The sequence below is a fragment of the Salmo salar genome, chromosome ssa11 (genome assembly GCF_905237065.1).
Source record: "Salmo salar chromosome ssa11, Ssal_v3.1, whole genome shotgun sequence".
Taxonomy (NCBI): Eukaryota; Metazoa; Chordata; class Actinopteri; order Salmoniformes; family Salmonidae; genus Salmo; species Salmo salar.
In genome coordinates, this window is record NC_059452.1 from 42,535,831 (window position 1) to 42,550,585 (window position 14,755).

Sequence of the window (14,755 nt, forward strand, 5' to 3'; positions counted from 1 at the left end):
CATCCACCTCTCCCCTGCCTCCCCCCTGCCCAACAACATCAACCTCTCCCCTGCCTCCCCTCTCTACAACAACATCAACCTCTCCCCTGCCTCCCCCCTGCCTAACAACATCAACCTCTCCCCTGCCTCCCCCCTGCCCAACAACATCAACCTCTCCCCTGCCTCCCCTCTCTACAACAACATCAACCTCTCCCCTGCCTCCCCCTGCCCAACAACATCAACCTCTCCCCTGCCTCCCCCTGCCTAACAACATCAACCTCTCCCCTACCTCCCCCCTGCCCAACAACATCAACCTCTCCCCTGCCTCCCCCCTGCCTAACAACATCAACCTCTCCCCTGCCTCCCCCCTGCCTAACAACATCAACCTCTCCCCTGCCTCCCCTCTGCCTAACAACATCAACCTCTCCCCTGCCTCCCCCTGCCCAACAACATCAACCTCTCCCCTGCCTCCCCTCTCTACAACAACATCAACCTCTCCCCTGCCTCCCCCTGCCTAACAACATCAACCTCTCCCCTGCCTCCCCCTGCCCAACAACATCAACCTCTCCCCTGCCTCCCCTCTCTACAACAACATCAACCTCTCCCCTGCCTCCCCCTGCCCAACAACATCAACCTCTCCCCTGCCTCCCCCTGCCTAACAACATCAACCTCTCCCCTACCTCCCCCTGCCCAACAACATCAACCTCTCCCCTGCCTCCCCTCTCTACAACAACATCAACCTCTCCCCTGCCTCCCCCTGCCTAACAACATCAACCTCTCCCCTGCCTCCCCCCTGCCTAACAACATCAACCTCTCCCCTGCCTCCCCCCTGCCCAACAACATCAACCTCTCCCCTGCCTCCCCTCTTCCCAAAAGCCTCAACCTTCTCCCTCGCTCCCCCTTCCCAACAAAGCCAACCTTCCCCTTACCATTAATCAGTCTGTGCCATGGCACATTCAGGTACCTCTCTGCACCACTCCATGTCTAAACCTGAGACTTCAGTCTCAAGTTCACCCTCACAAAACCACCATTTGTCTGCCTCCTCCAGCCTCCCCCCCTTCACAAAGGTTCTTAATCCTCCCCCAACCTCGCTAACGAGCACCCCTGTCAGTCTCACCCCATACCCCTCCACCCATTAGTTGGCGACCCCACAGACAAATCTCCCAGTGTTCCAAGGGGTGGTAGACAGAGGGCGAATCCTCGAGACCAAAGACCCAGATTACTAACTAATCCTGGGAGGTATTTCTCTCCCCCAGCCGCCCTTAGCTTTCAGGAATCTGCTGCCTGTGTGCCTTTTTAGAGACAGAGAGAGAGAGAGACAGAGAGGTGGTGTGGGAGTAAGGAGGAGATATGGAGAGAGTGAACGATGGTTAACGAGCATGTTCACACTTCCAGTAATGAAAAGGTGAAGCGAGAGAGAGATGAAATGAAATAACGTTCACTAAAATGCCATTAGAATCACAGTGATCCAATTATAGTCATGGGTTTTTAAAGTTTGCTGTTGGGAGGCGGAACCAGCCGAAAACAGATGGCGTCATCTGACGTCCCCTGGTTTCCTATGAATCCAATAGATGACGGGGGCGTTAACTCTTCTTGAAAATGTACCAAAATGATCATATTGGAAAGCTCCCGGATTTCCATTCATATGGATAGAGAGATGAAACCGTTTTCCTGCTGTGTTAGGGTTGGTTGGCAAAGCTAGTCAAGCAACAATTGGCTCTGCCAGGAGTGGGTTACGGGAGCTGTACCCATCTGGTTATTATGCCATGCCATCTGTGGCACAGGGCTAACCTGCTCACAAACACGCAAGCACATCATCTAGACAAGCCCTGACCCAGGGTCAACACATCGTCTAGACAAGTTCTGACCCATAGTCAACACATCATCTAGACAAGCACAGACCCAGGGTAAAAACATCATCTAGACAAGCCCTGACCCAGGGTCAACACATCGTCTAGACAAGTTCTGACCCATAGTCAACACATCGTCTAGACAAGCCCTGACCCAGGGTCAACACATAATCTAGACAAGCCCTGACCCAGGGTCAACACATCATCTAGACAAGCCCTGACCCAGGTCAACACATCATCTAGACAAGCACAGACCCAGGGTAAAAACATCATCTAGACAAGCCCTGACCCAGGTCAACACATCGTCTAGACAAGCTCTGGCCCAGGGTCGACACATCGTCTAGACAAGCCTTGACCCAGGGTCAACATTGACTTCACTGATTGACTTCATCACTACTTGTTTTTGGAAGAAGTGTTGACATGCTGAAAGCACCGAGCTGTCTGTTTAAACTACAAGAACACTTGGACACCCCGTGCATAGCCCTCAAGACATGCCACCAGAAGTCTCTTCACAGTCCCCAAGTCCAGAACAGACTACAGGAGGCGCACAGTACTACATAGAGCCATGGCTACATGAAAATCTATTCCACATCAGGTAACTGATGCAAGCAGTTGAATCAGATTTAAAAACTGATCAAAATACACCTTATGGAACAGCGGTGACTGTGAAGAGACACACACAGGCACAGACATACATATACACATGCTAACACACGCACTCTACACACAAACACTTGGATTTTGTATCGTAGATATGTGGTAGTAGAGTAGTGGCCTGAAGACACACACTTAATATGTTGAGAAAAGTTTTATGAAATATAATGTCAAGTTTTTAATTGTATATAACTGCCTGAATGTTGCTGGACCCCAGGAAGAGTAGCTGCTGCCTTGGCAGGAACTAATGGGGATCTATAATAATCCCCAGGATGAGTAGCTGCTGCCTTGGCAGGAACTAATGGGGATCCATAATAAACCAAAGGAAGAGTAGCTGCTTCCTTGGCAGGAACTAATGGGGATCCATAATACACCAAAGGAAGAGTAGCTGCTGCCTTGACAGGAACTAATGGAGATCCATAATAACCCCAGGAAGAGTAGCTGCTGCCATGGCAGGAACTAATGGGGATCCATAATAATCCCCAGGAAGAGTAGCTGCTGCCTTGGCAGGAACTAATGGGGATCCATAATAATCCCCAGGAAGAGTAGCTGATGCCTTGGCAGGAACTAATGGAGATCCATAATAAACCCCAGGAAGAGCAGCTGCTGCCTTGGCAGGAACCAATGGGGATCCATAATAATCCCCAGGAAGAATCACTGCTGCCTTGGCAGGAACCAATAGGGATACATAATAATCCCCAGGAAGAGTAGCTGCTGCCTTGGCAGGAACCAATGGGGATCCATAATAATCCCCAGGAAGAGTAGCTGCTGCCTTGGCAGGAACTAATGGGGATCCATAATTAACCCCAGGAAGAGTAGCTGCTGCCTTGGCAGGAACTAATGGTGATCCACATTATACCCCAGGAAGAGTAGCTGCTGCCTTGGCAGGAACTAATGGGGATCCATAATAATCCCCAGGAAGAGTAGCTGCTGCCTTGGCAGGAACTAATGGGGATCCATAATAAACCCCAGGAAGAGTAGCTGCTGCTCTGGCAGGAACTAATGGGGATCACTAATAAATACAAATACATATTTCAGACCCCCCAAAAAATCAAATCCTGATTTATAAGGTTGGATTGAAACCAATCACGCAAATGTCATGCCCCAGGGTCATGTAGAAAGCCCACAGTAATGACTAATTTCTTAATAAGTAATTACCCTTTAAGTAAATAAACGGTGGACTGTAATATACATCTTAACAGCATATGAAAGCTGCCAGAGTACTTTAGCCTGTCGAAAGGGTTAACTATACAGTGAAAGATAGAAAATGATTTTTCATGGAGACAGGTCTCTCTTTTCATAGCAGGTCCCAGTTAATAATGAAACAGTCGGCAGAATGTATGATCTGCACATTAATAATGATGGATGGTCTGAGATAGGGGAATGTAATGAGAATGATTATCAGATTGTCATCATCCTAATCACCAGTGTCATAATCAGCATCATCAAGGTTATTCATTCAATACTTAGGCCTCATTATACCAGTTGTGAAATATTAACACATTCTTTGCAGAAGTTGAGCACCTTGAATGTTAAAAATGACTGCAGTGATTCGAGTGTGGGGTTGGTGAAGTCTCGGTAGTAATCACTGTTCCCTCTAAGCTGTGCTCTCTGGCGTGGAGGAGCAGCTCCCCTGGGATTGCTGTGCAAGAGAAATATCAGCCCCCTGCAGAGAAGCAAGAGGTTGAATTTCACTCACCTTTCTAGAGTTTTCCCCGTTAGTTTCCCTTAACTGTTGGAATTGTGATCCAATCAACGCAATATTAGCCACTTTCAATGCAACTTACTGAAACAAAACTAACTATGCAAGAGATTTTGTTGTGGGCAGAACACATCGGAGTAGGATTCTATTGCATTGACAGGCAGGACTCAGGCCTGTACTCTACACAGACAAGTGCAGCATAAACAATCAGAGCTGCAGTAGGTCTACAGTGAGGGAAAAAAGTATTTGATCCCCTGCTGATTTTGTACGTTTGCCCACTGACAAAGAAATGATCAGTCTATAATTTTAATGGTAGGTTTATTTGAACAGTGAGAGACAGAATAACAACAAAAAAATCCAGAAAAACGCATGTAAATTTTTTTATAAAATGATATGCATTTTAATGAGGGAAATAAGTATTTGACCCCTCTGCAAAACATAACTTAGTACTTGGTGGCAAAACCCTTGTTGGCAATCACAGAGGTCAGACATTTCTTGTAGTTGGCCACCAGGTTTGCAAACATCTCAGGAGGGATTTTGTCCCACTCCTCTTTGCAGATCTTCTCCAAGTCATTAAGGTTTCGAGGCTGATGTTTGCCAACTCGAACCTTCAGCTCCCTCCTCAGATTTTCTATGGGATTAAGGTCTGGAGACTGGCTAGGCCACTCCAGGACCTTAATGTGCTTCTTCTTGAGCCACTCCTTTGTTGCCTTGGCCGTGTGTTTTGGGTCATTGTCATGCTGGAATACCCATCCACGACCCATTTTCAATGCCCTGGCTGAGAGAAGGAGGTTCTCACCCAAGATTTGACGGTACATGGCCCCGTCCATCGTCCCTTTGATGCGGTGAAGTTGTCCTGTCCCCTTAGCAGAAAAACACCCCCAAAGCATAATGTTTCCACCTCCATGTTTGACGGTGGGGATGGTGCTCTTGGGGTCATAGGCAGCATTCCTCCTCCTCCAAACACGGCGAGTTGAGTTGATGCCAAAGAGCTCCATTTTGGTCTCATCTGACCACAACACTTTCACCCAGTTGTCCTCTGAATCATTCAGATGTTCATTGGCAAACTTCAGACGGGCATGTATATGTGCTTTCTTGAGCAGGGGGACGTTGCGGGCGCTGCAGGATTTCAGTCCTTCACAGCGTAGTGTTTTACCAATTGTTTTCTTACTGACTATGGTCCCAGCTGCCTTGAGATCATTGAGATCATTGAAGATCCTCCCGTGTAGTTCTGGGCTGATTCCTCACCGTTCTCATGATCATTGCAACTCCACGAAGTGAGATCTTGCATGGAGCCCCAGGCCGAGGGAGATTGACAGTTCTTTTGTGTTTCTTCCATTTGCGAATGATCGCACCAACTGTTGTCACCCATTCCAGCCTTGTGTAGGTCTACAATCTTGTCCCTGACATCCTTGGAGAGCTCTTTGGTCTTGGCCATGGTGGAGAGTTTGGAATCTGATTGATTGATTGCTTCTGTGGACAGGTGTCTTTTATACAGGTAACAAATTGAGATTAGGACCACTCCCTTTAAGTGTGCTCATAATCTCAGCTCGTCACCTGTATAAAAGACACCTGGGAGCCAGAAATCTTTCTGATTGAGAGGGGGTCAAATTCTTATTTCCCTCATTAAAATGCAAATCAATTTATAACATTTTTGACATGCGTTTTTCTGGATTTTTGTTGTTGTTATTCTGTCTCTCACGGTTCAAATAAACCTACCATTAAAATTATAGACTGATCATTGCTTTGTCAGTGGGCAAACGTACAAAATCAGCAGGGGATCAAATACTTTTTTCCCTCACTGTATATGCAAATAGACCATTGCCATATATGGATCTGTGTCATTCACTTTGAAGTAGACTGTTTTAACAGGATGAACGGTCATGGGTAGAAGAGCTACATGTAGGCATGTGTGAACATTTGCACATTTTGTTCATTTCCTTTGCTAGTTAGTGAGTTATTAGCCCAGTTATAGATCATTTGTAGTCAGCAATGGGGGAGTGATTGTTTCCTACAAGAGCACAAAACATGTGCTTTTCTAGACATCTTTGAAAAGCATCTGGCAAAGAGCTTTTTTTTTATCTTAAAGGGGCAGTGTTGTATTTTGAGATAGGCTTGAATAAGCTAAGTAGCCAATAGGCAGAGGGTAGCATCATTTGTCTGATTCTCTGTAATAATGATATGAGAATAATGATGCATTTTATTTTGTGAAGTAGTTTCTTGCATCAAGCAACACAACATTTTCAGTCACCTCTTTGTCTGAAGGACAAGTGGATAAACAGGTTAATGTAAAGCCCTGCAGGTTTTTTTCATAAGTCTTATGGAAGGTAGGTCTACATTGAACACCACACATTGGGTGCTACTGTAGGCTGAATGATAGAACAGCTATTTCCATGTTAAAATGTTATGGGATGCATTTTCTCCATTGTTTTTGATGGTAGGCCACTCTGGTTGGCCTACATTATGATCAAATAGCCACAGTAGACTATGTGACCTCTGTTAAAACTAACTTAAAGCGGATACAGCCTCATTGTTCACTGTAAACGCGCACCAGAAGTTGCACAGGATTATTCCAATGTTCAAGTTTGTGCTCAGCAGACCTGAAATTTGCTCAGTGACGAAAAAAATGAGAGGGAACATTGGTAGTAATGGCAGTGTGTACACAACATATATATCACTTATGACTGGCTATGGCAATATGGAGGTGCTATTCCACTGACATTTAACAGGGAGAAAAATGCATGTTTTCTTCTGTTTTCTTCTGACAAAACATAGCACAGATGTAAAATGGTAGTTGTTGAAAGTGAATTATGGTTCAAGTAATGCAGAAGATCAACTAAATGCAGCATATAATGTGTTTATTTGGTCATGTGCCCATCTCCTCTCTTCTTCCTCTCTCTCTCCTCTTCCTCCCTCTCCTCTTCCTCTCTCTCCTCTTCCTCTCTCCTCTTCCCTCTCTTCTCTTCCTCTCTCTCCTCTTCCCCCTCTCTCCGTTTCCCTCTCTCTCCTTTTCCCCCTCTCTGCTTTTCCCTCTCTCCTCTCTTTCCTCTCTCCTCTTCCACCTCTCTCCTTTTCCCTCTCTCCCCTCTTCCTCTCTCTCCTCTTCCCCTCTCTCCCCTCTTCCTCTCTCTCCTCTTCCCCTCTCTCCTCTTCCCTCTCTCTCCTCTTCCCCTCTCTCCTCTTCCCCTCTCTCCTCTTCCCTCTCCTAAATCCTTTATCTCCGCTTCCCTCTCACTCCTCTTCCCTCTCTCTTCTTCCCTCTCTCTCATTTTCCCTCTCCCCTTTTCCCCCTCTCTCCTCTTCCCTCTCCCTCTTCTTCCTCTCCCTCCTTTTCCTCTCCCTCTCTCTTCCCTCTCTCTCCTCTTCCCTCTCTCTCATCTTCCTCTCTCTCTCTCCTCTTCCCTCCCCTTACCTCTCTCTCCTCTTCCTCTCTCTCCTCTTCCTCTCTCTCCACTTCTCTCTCTCTCCTCTTCCCTTTCTCTCCACTTCCCTCTCTCTCCTCTTCCCTCTCCCTCCTCTTCCCTTTCTCTCCTCTTCCCTTTCTCTCTTCTTCCCTCTCCTTATTCTTCCCTCTCTCTCCTCTTCCCCTTCTCTCCTCTTCCCCTTCTCTCCTCTTCTGTCTCCTCTTCCCTCTCTCTCCTCTTCTTCTCTCTCCTTTTCCCTCTCTTCTCTTCTCTTCCCTCTCTCTCCTCTTCCTCTCTCTCCTTTTCCCTCTCTCCTCTTCCCTCTCTCTCTACTCTTCTCTGCCCAGTACTCTGTAGAACAGATTGTATTGTTCAGAGCGGAGGCAGTAGGATTAGTGTCGGAACACTGGGTCGCATATACTCCCAGAGGACGGCAGACGTTCCCGAAGAATGTGTGTGTGTGCATGTGTGTGTGGTTGGAGAATAACAGTGTGTGTGTGTGTGTGTGTGTTGAATTACTGTTAATTGTGCAAACATCCTGGGGCATTTACTCTTTAACTGTAATGAATTTGTCACACTGTCACTGAGTCAGACCTAAAGGCTGAAGGAGGTCTTTCACTCTTGGTCTCTCCCTCCCTCCCTTTCAGTCTCCCTCCCTCCCTCACTCTCTCATCTCTATCTCTCTCTCTCCCTCCCTCTCTTTTTAGTCTCCATCCCACACTCTCTCATCTCTATCACTCTACCTCCCTCTCTTTTCAGTCTCCCTCCCTCACTCTCTCATCTCTATCGCTCTCCCTCCCTCTCTTTTCAGTCTCCCTCCCTCACTCTCTCATCTCTATCTCTCTCCCTCCCTCTCTTTTCAGTCTCCCTCCCTCACTCTCTCATCTTTATCTCCCTCCCTCACTCTCTCATCTCTATCTGTCCCCCCTTCACCACTAGATACGGATGAGAGCAGAAGGCTAGTTATGGAGCCTGTTTTATCTTATTAACACCCATCACCACCACTGAACCTCTGCCAATAAATACAGCAGACTGGTCCAGTCTATACCACTCTGCATCATTGAATCTATGCTATCGTGCCCAGAAACCTGCTCCTTTCATTCTCTGTTCCGAACGTGCTAGACGGCCAGTTCGTATAGCCTTTAGCCGTACCCTTATCCTACTTCTCCTCTGTTCCTCTGGTGATGTGGAGGTTAATCCAGGTCACGCAGTGCCTAGCGCCACTCCCACTCCCCAGGTGCTCTCATTTGTTGACTTCTGTAACCGTAAAAGCCTTGGTTTCATGCATGTTAACATTAGAAGCCTACTCCCTAAGTTTGTTTTACTCACTGCTTTAGCACACACTGCCAACCCAGATGTCTTAGCCGTGTCTGAATCCTGGCTTAGGAAAACCACCAAAAACCCTGAATCTCCATCGCTAACTATAACCTTTTCCGCCAAGATAGAACTGCCAAAGGGGGCGGTGTTGCAATCTACTGCAAAGATAGCCTGCAGGGTTCTGTATTACTATCCAAGTCTGTAACCAAACAATTCGAGCTTCTACTTCTAAAAATGCACCTTTCCAGAAACAAGTCTCTCACTGTTGCCACATGCTATAGACCTCCCTCTGCCCCCAGCTGTGCCCTCGATACCATATGTGAATTGATTGCCCCCATCTATCTTCTGAGCTCGTGCTACTAGGTGACCTAAACCGGGACATGCTTAACACCCCGGCCATCCTACAATCTAAGCTTGATGCCCTTAATCTCACACAAATTATCAATGAACCTACCAGGTACAACCCCAAATCTGTAAACACGGGCACCCTCATAGATGTCATCCTAACTAACTCGCCCTCCAAACCCACCTCTGCTGTTTTCAATCAAGATCTCACTTCTGTGAGCAGGCCTTTCTAATCGATCTGGTCGGGGTATCCTGGAATGACATTGACCTCATCCCATCAGTAGATGATGCCTGGCAATTCTTTAAAAGTGCCTTCCTCACCATCTTAAATAAGCATGCCCCACTCAAAAAATGTAGAACTAGGAATAGATATAGTCCTTGGTTCACTCCAGGCCTGTCTGCCCTTGACCAGCACAAAACATCCTGTGGCGTTCTGCATTAGCATCGAATAGCCCCCGTGATATGCAACTTTTCAGGGAAGTTAGGAACAAATATACACAGGCAGTTAGAAAAGCTAAGGCTAGCTTTTTCAAACAGAAATTTGCATCCTGTAGTACTAACTCAAAAAAGTTCTGGGACACTGTAAAGTCCATGGAGAATAAGAACACCTCCTCCCAGCTGCCCACTGCTCTGAGGCTAGGAAACACTGTTACCACCGATAAATCCACTATAGTTGAGAATTTCAACAAGCATTTCTCTACGGCTGGCCATGCTTTCCACCTAGCTAGCCCTACCCCGGTCAACTGCCCGGCACCCTCCACAGCAACCCGCCAATGCCCCCACTATTTCTCCTTCACCCAAATCCAGATAGCTGATCTGAAAGAGCTGCAAAATCTGGACCCATACAAATCAGCCGGGCTAGACAATCTGGACCCTCTCTTTCTAAAATTATCTTCCGAAATTGTTGAACCTCTATTACTAGCCTGTTCAACCTCTCTTTTGTATCATCTGAGATTCCCAAATATTGGAAAGCTGCCACAGTCATCCCCCTCTTCAAAGGGGGTGACACTCTAGACCCAAACTGCTACAGACCTATATCTATCCTACCCTGTCTTTCTAAGGTCTTCGAAAGCCAAGTTAACAAACAGATTACCGACCATTTCGAATCCCACCGTACCTTCTCCGCTATGCAATCTGGTTTCAGAGCTGGTCATGGGTGCACCTCAGCCACGCTCAAGGTACTAAACGACATCATAATTGCCATCGATAAGAGACATTACTATGCAGCCGTATTCATCGACCTGGCCAAGGCTTTCGACTCTGTCAATCACCACATTCTTATTGGCAGACTCGACAGCCTTGGTTTCTCAAATGATTGCCTCGCCTGGTTTACCAACTACTTCTCTGATAGAGTTCAGTGTGTCAAATCGGAGGGCCTGTTGTCCGGACCTCTGTCAGTCTCTATGGGTGTGCCACAGGGTTCAATTCTCGGGCCGACTCTCTTCTCTGTATACATCAATGATGTTGCTCTTGCTGCTGGTGATTCTCTGATCCACCTCTACGCAGACGATACCATTCTGTATACTTCTGGCCCCTCTTTGGACACTGTGTTAACTAACCTCCAGACGAGCTTCAATGCCATACAACTCTCCTTCCGTGGCCTCCAACTGCTCTTAAACGCAAGTAAAACTAAATGCATGATATTCAATCGATCACTGCCCGCATCTGCTCGCCCGTCCAGCATCACTACTCTGGACGGCTCTGACTTAGAATACGTGGACAACTACAAATACCTAGGTGTCTGGTTAGACTCACATTAAGCATCTCCAATCCAAAATTAAATCTAGAATCGACTTCCTATATTGCAACAAAGCATCCTTCACAAATGCTGCCAAACATACCCTCGTAAAACTGACCATCCTACTGATTCACGACTTTGGTGATGTCATCTATAAAATAGCCTCCAACACTCTACTCAACAAACTGGATGCAGTCTATCACAGTGCCATCCGTTTTGTCACCAAAGCCCCATACACTACCCACCATTGCGACCTGTACGCTCTCGTTGGTTGGCCCTCGCTTCATACTCGTCGCCAAACCCACTAGCTACAGGTTATCTACAAGTCTCTGCTAGGTAAAGCCCCGCCTTATCTTAGCTCACTGGTCACCATAGCAGCACCCACTCGTAGCACGCGCTCCAGCAGGTATATCTCACTGGTCACCCCCAAAGCCAATTCCTCCTTTGGTTGTCTTTCCTTCCAGTTCTCTGCTGCCAATGACTGGAACGAACTGCAAAAATCTCTGAAGCTGGAGACTCATATCTCCCTCACTAGCTTTAAGCACCAGCTGTCAGAGCAGCTCACAGATCACTGCACCTGTACATAGCCCATTTGTAAACAGCCCATCTATCTACCTACCTCATCCCCATACTGTATTTATTTATTTATCTTGTTCCTTTGCACCCCAGTATCTCTACTTGCACATTCATCTTCTGCACATCTACCATTCCAGTGTTTAATTGCTATATTGTAATTACTTCGCCACAATGGCCTATTTATTGCCTTAACTTACCTCATTTGCACTCACTGTATATAGACGTTTTGTTTTCTTTTGTTCTACTGTATTATTGACTGTATGTTTTGTTTATTCCATGTGTAACTCTGTCTTGTTGCATGTGTCGAATTGCTATGCTTTATCTTGGCCAGGTCGCAGTTGCAAATGTGTCATAAGCGTCGTTGTATGTAGACCAAAACGTAGCGGGTATGTGAATGCTCATCTTCCTTTTATTGAAGAAAAACAAAACAAAACACTTACACAAAACAAACAACGAAACAGTCCCGTTAGGTGCTCAGACTATACAAGGGAAACAACCACCCACAAACACAAGAGAAAATTAACCCACTTAAATATGGCCTCCAATTAGAGGCAACGACAACCAGCTGCCTCTAATTGGAGGTCGTTCCAAAACCCCAACATAGAAATAGAAAACCCAGATAAACACATAGAAATAGAAAATATAGAACATATACCAAAAACCCCGAAACACACAAAACAAACACCCTCTGCCATGCCCTGACCAACCTACAATAACAAACAACCCCTTTTACTGGTCAGGACGTGACAGTACCCCGCCCCGAAGGTGCAGACCCCCGAAACACAAAACCCCACAAAAAATAAACCCAAAATGAAGGGAGGGTGGTTACCGTCACCAATGGCTCCCGTGCTACACCCCCCCTCCCCAATCCTCCAACTATGGAGGTGGCTCAGGCTCTGGCTTAGTCCCCATCCTAACCTGCCCACCCCCCTTGAAGGCTCATGGCTGCTTGAAGGCTCACCACTGCTAAAGGCTTTGGGCTAAGGCGCGTCGCTGGAGGCCTCGGGCTGAGGCGCGTCGCTGGAGACCTCGGGCTGAGGCGTGTCGCTGGAGACCTCGGGCTGAGGCGCATCGCTGGAGACCTCGGGCTGTACCAGTCTGTACCACTCTGCATCACTGCCCTCAGTCAAGATATACAGTAGACTGGTCCAGTCTGTACCACTCTGCATCACTGTCCTCAGTCAAGATATACAGTAGACTGGTCCAGTCTGTACCACTCTGCATCACTGTCCTCAGTCAAGATATACAGTAGACTAGTCCAGTCTCTACCACTCTGCATCACTGTCCTCAGTCAAGATATACAGTACACTGGTCCAGTCTGTACCACTCTGCATCACTGTCCTCAGTCAAGATATACAATAGACTGGTCCAGTCTCTACCACTCTGCATCACTGTCCTCAGTCGACTTCTTAGCGCTCTATTATGTGTCCTTCTGCCTCTTCAATTGACATTTGAACAGATCTTGCATTGGTTGATTCTATTTAAGTAGCAGTTAGCTTCTAGCCATCATGAAAAAGGAGTAGGCTAACGCTAGCAGTGCTAGCCCACCTATGGTTTTATCCACGGCTGGCCACAGATGCGTCAGGTGTGAGATGTTTTCCACACGATGAAGATAAAGCGGAACTGGAAAACGGACAGGGATTTGTCCGCCCTAAATGCACCACCATCAAGCAGCTTAGGGAAGAGTTCCTCCGACTGTTGGCTTTGCTGAGAGAAAACGGATAATATGCTCTATAAGTACACCGACCTTTCTGTAACCCAGGAAAAACCTAATCTCAGATTTAAATGCCTCTTACAGCAAAGCTGTTGATGAGTCGGGTGGTCTGTTAAGCTCAACTCCGCGGCCCGTGGGTGACTGGACGCTCGTGGGGCGTAGGAGATCGGGGAGGCAGTCTGGTCACCCTTTATCTATCCGAGGAGATCCGATCCAGCTGTCAAACAGCTTTGGCCCACTTGAGAGGGACCTTCCAGCCCCGGTAGTCAGCATGGATCCTGGGTGTATACCACCAGCCCGCGGCCGCCCAATGGCACCCTCCCCCACGGCCACCGCAGTTCAGCAGGTCACTTCCCCATCGGATTCCATCCCAACCACCATCCTTGTGGGCAGTTTGATGGTGAGAGATTTAGCCCTGCCTACGATCTGTGGACCGAAGTCCACTGTTACCCAGGAGCCTGTGTCCATGACATCAACTACCTCCTGCCCACAGTTCTGGCCAACTACTCCAATAATGACACTTTCATCACTCACGTAGGTTTTAACGACGTTCGTTTTAGGCGATCTGAGGAACTGAGGGAGGACGACACCCTCGTTAGCACAGGGAAGAGAAGAATGATCTCTGGCCCCCTCCTGTGCTAACGAAGGGGTTCAGAATGTTTCAGCCGACTCTTTGCCCTGAATGAGTACCTGAAGAAACTTTGCAAAGACAGGAATGTCTTTTTTTGTGACAACTTTGATTTGGAACAGCCAGTACTTTTTAATTAAAAGAGACAGGATTCACCCTAACCTCAGCGGTTCCAGGATCATTTCCAGCAACATCAAACTGTTTTAGAGACTGACAGACAGGGTCTGGTAGTGCTCCAGTCCCAGCAACATCAAACTGTTTTAGAGACTGACAGACAGCGTCTGGTAGTGCTCCAGTCCCAGCAACATCAAACTGTTTTAGAGACTGACAGACAGGGTCTGGTAGTGCTCCAGTCCCAGCAACATCAAACTGTTTTAGAGACTGACAGACAGGGTCTGGTAGTGCTCCAGTCCCAGCAACATCAAACTGTTTTAGAGACTGACAGACAGGGTCTGGTAGTGCTCCAGTCCCAGCAACATCAAACTGTTTTAGAGACCGACAGACAGGGTCTGGTAGCGCTCCAGTCCCAGCAACATCAAACTGTTTTAGAGACCGACAGACAGGGTCTGGTAGTGCTTCAGTCCCAGCAACATCAAACTGTTTTAGAGACTGACAGACAGGGTCTGGTAGTGCTCCAGTCCCAGCAACATCAAACTGTTTTAGAGACCGACAGACAGTGTCTGGTAGTGCTTCAGTCCCAGCAACATCAAACTGTTTTAGAGACCGACAGACAGCGTCTGGTAGTGCTTCAGTCCCAGCAACATCAAACTGTTTTAGAGACTGACAGACAGGGTCTGGTAGTGCTCCAGTCCCAGCAACATCAAACTGTTTTAGAGACTGACAGACAG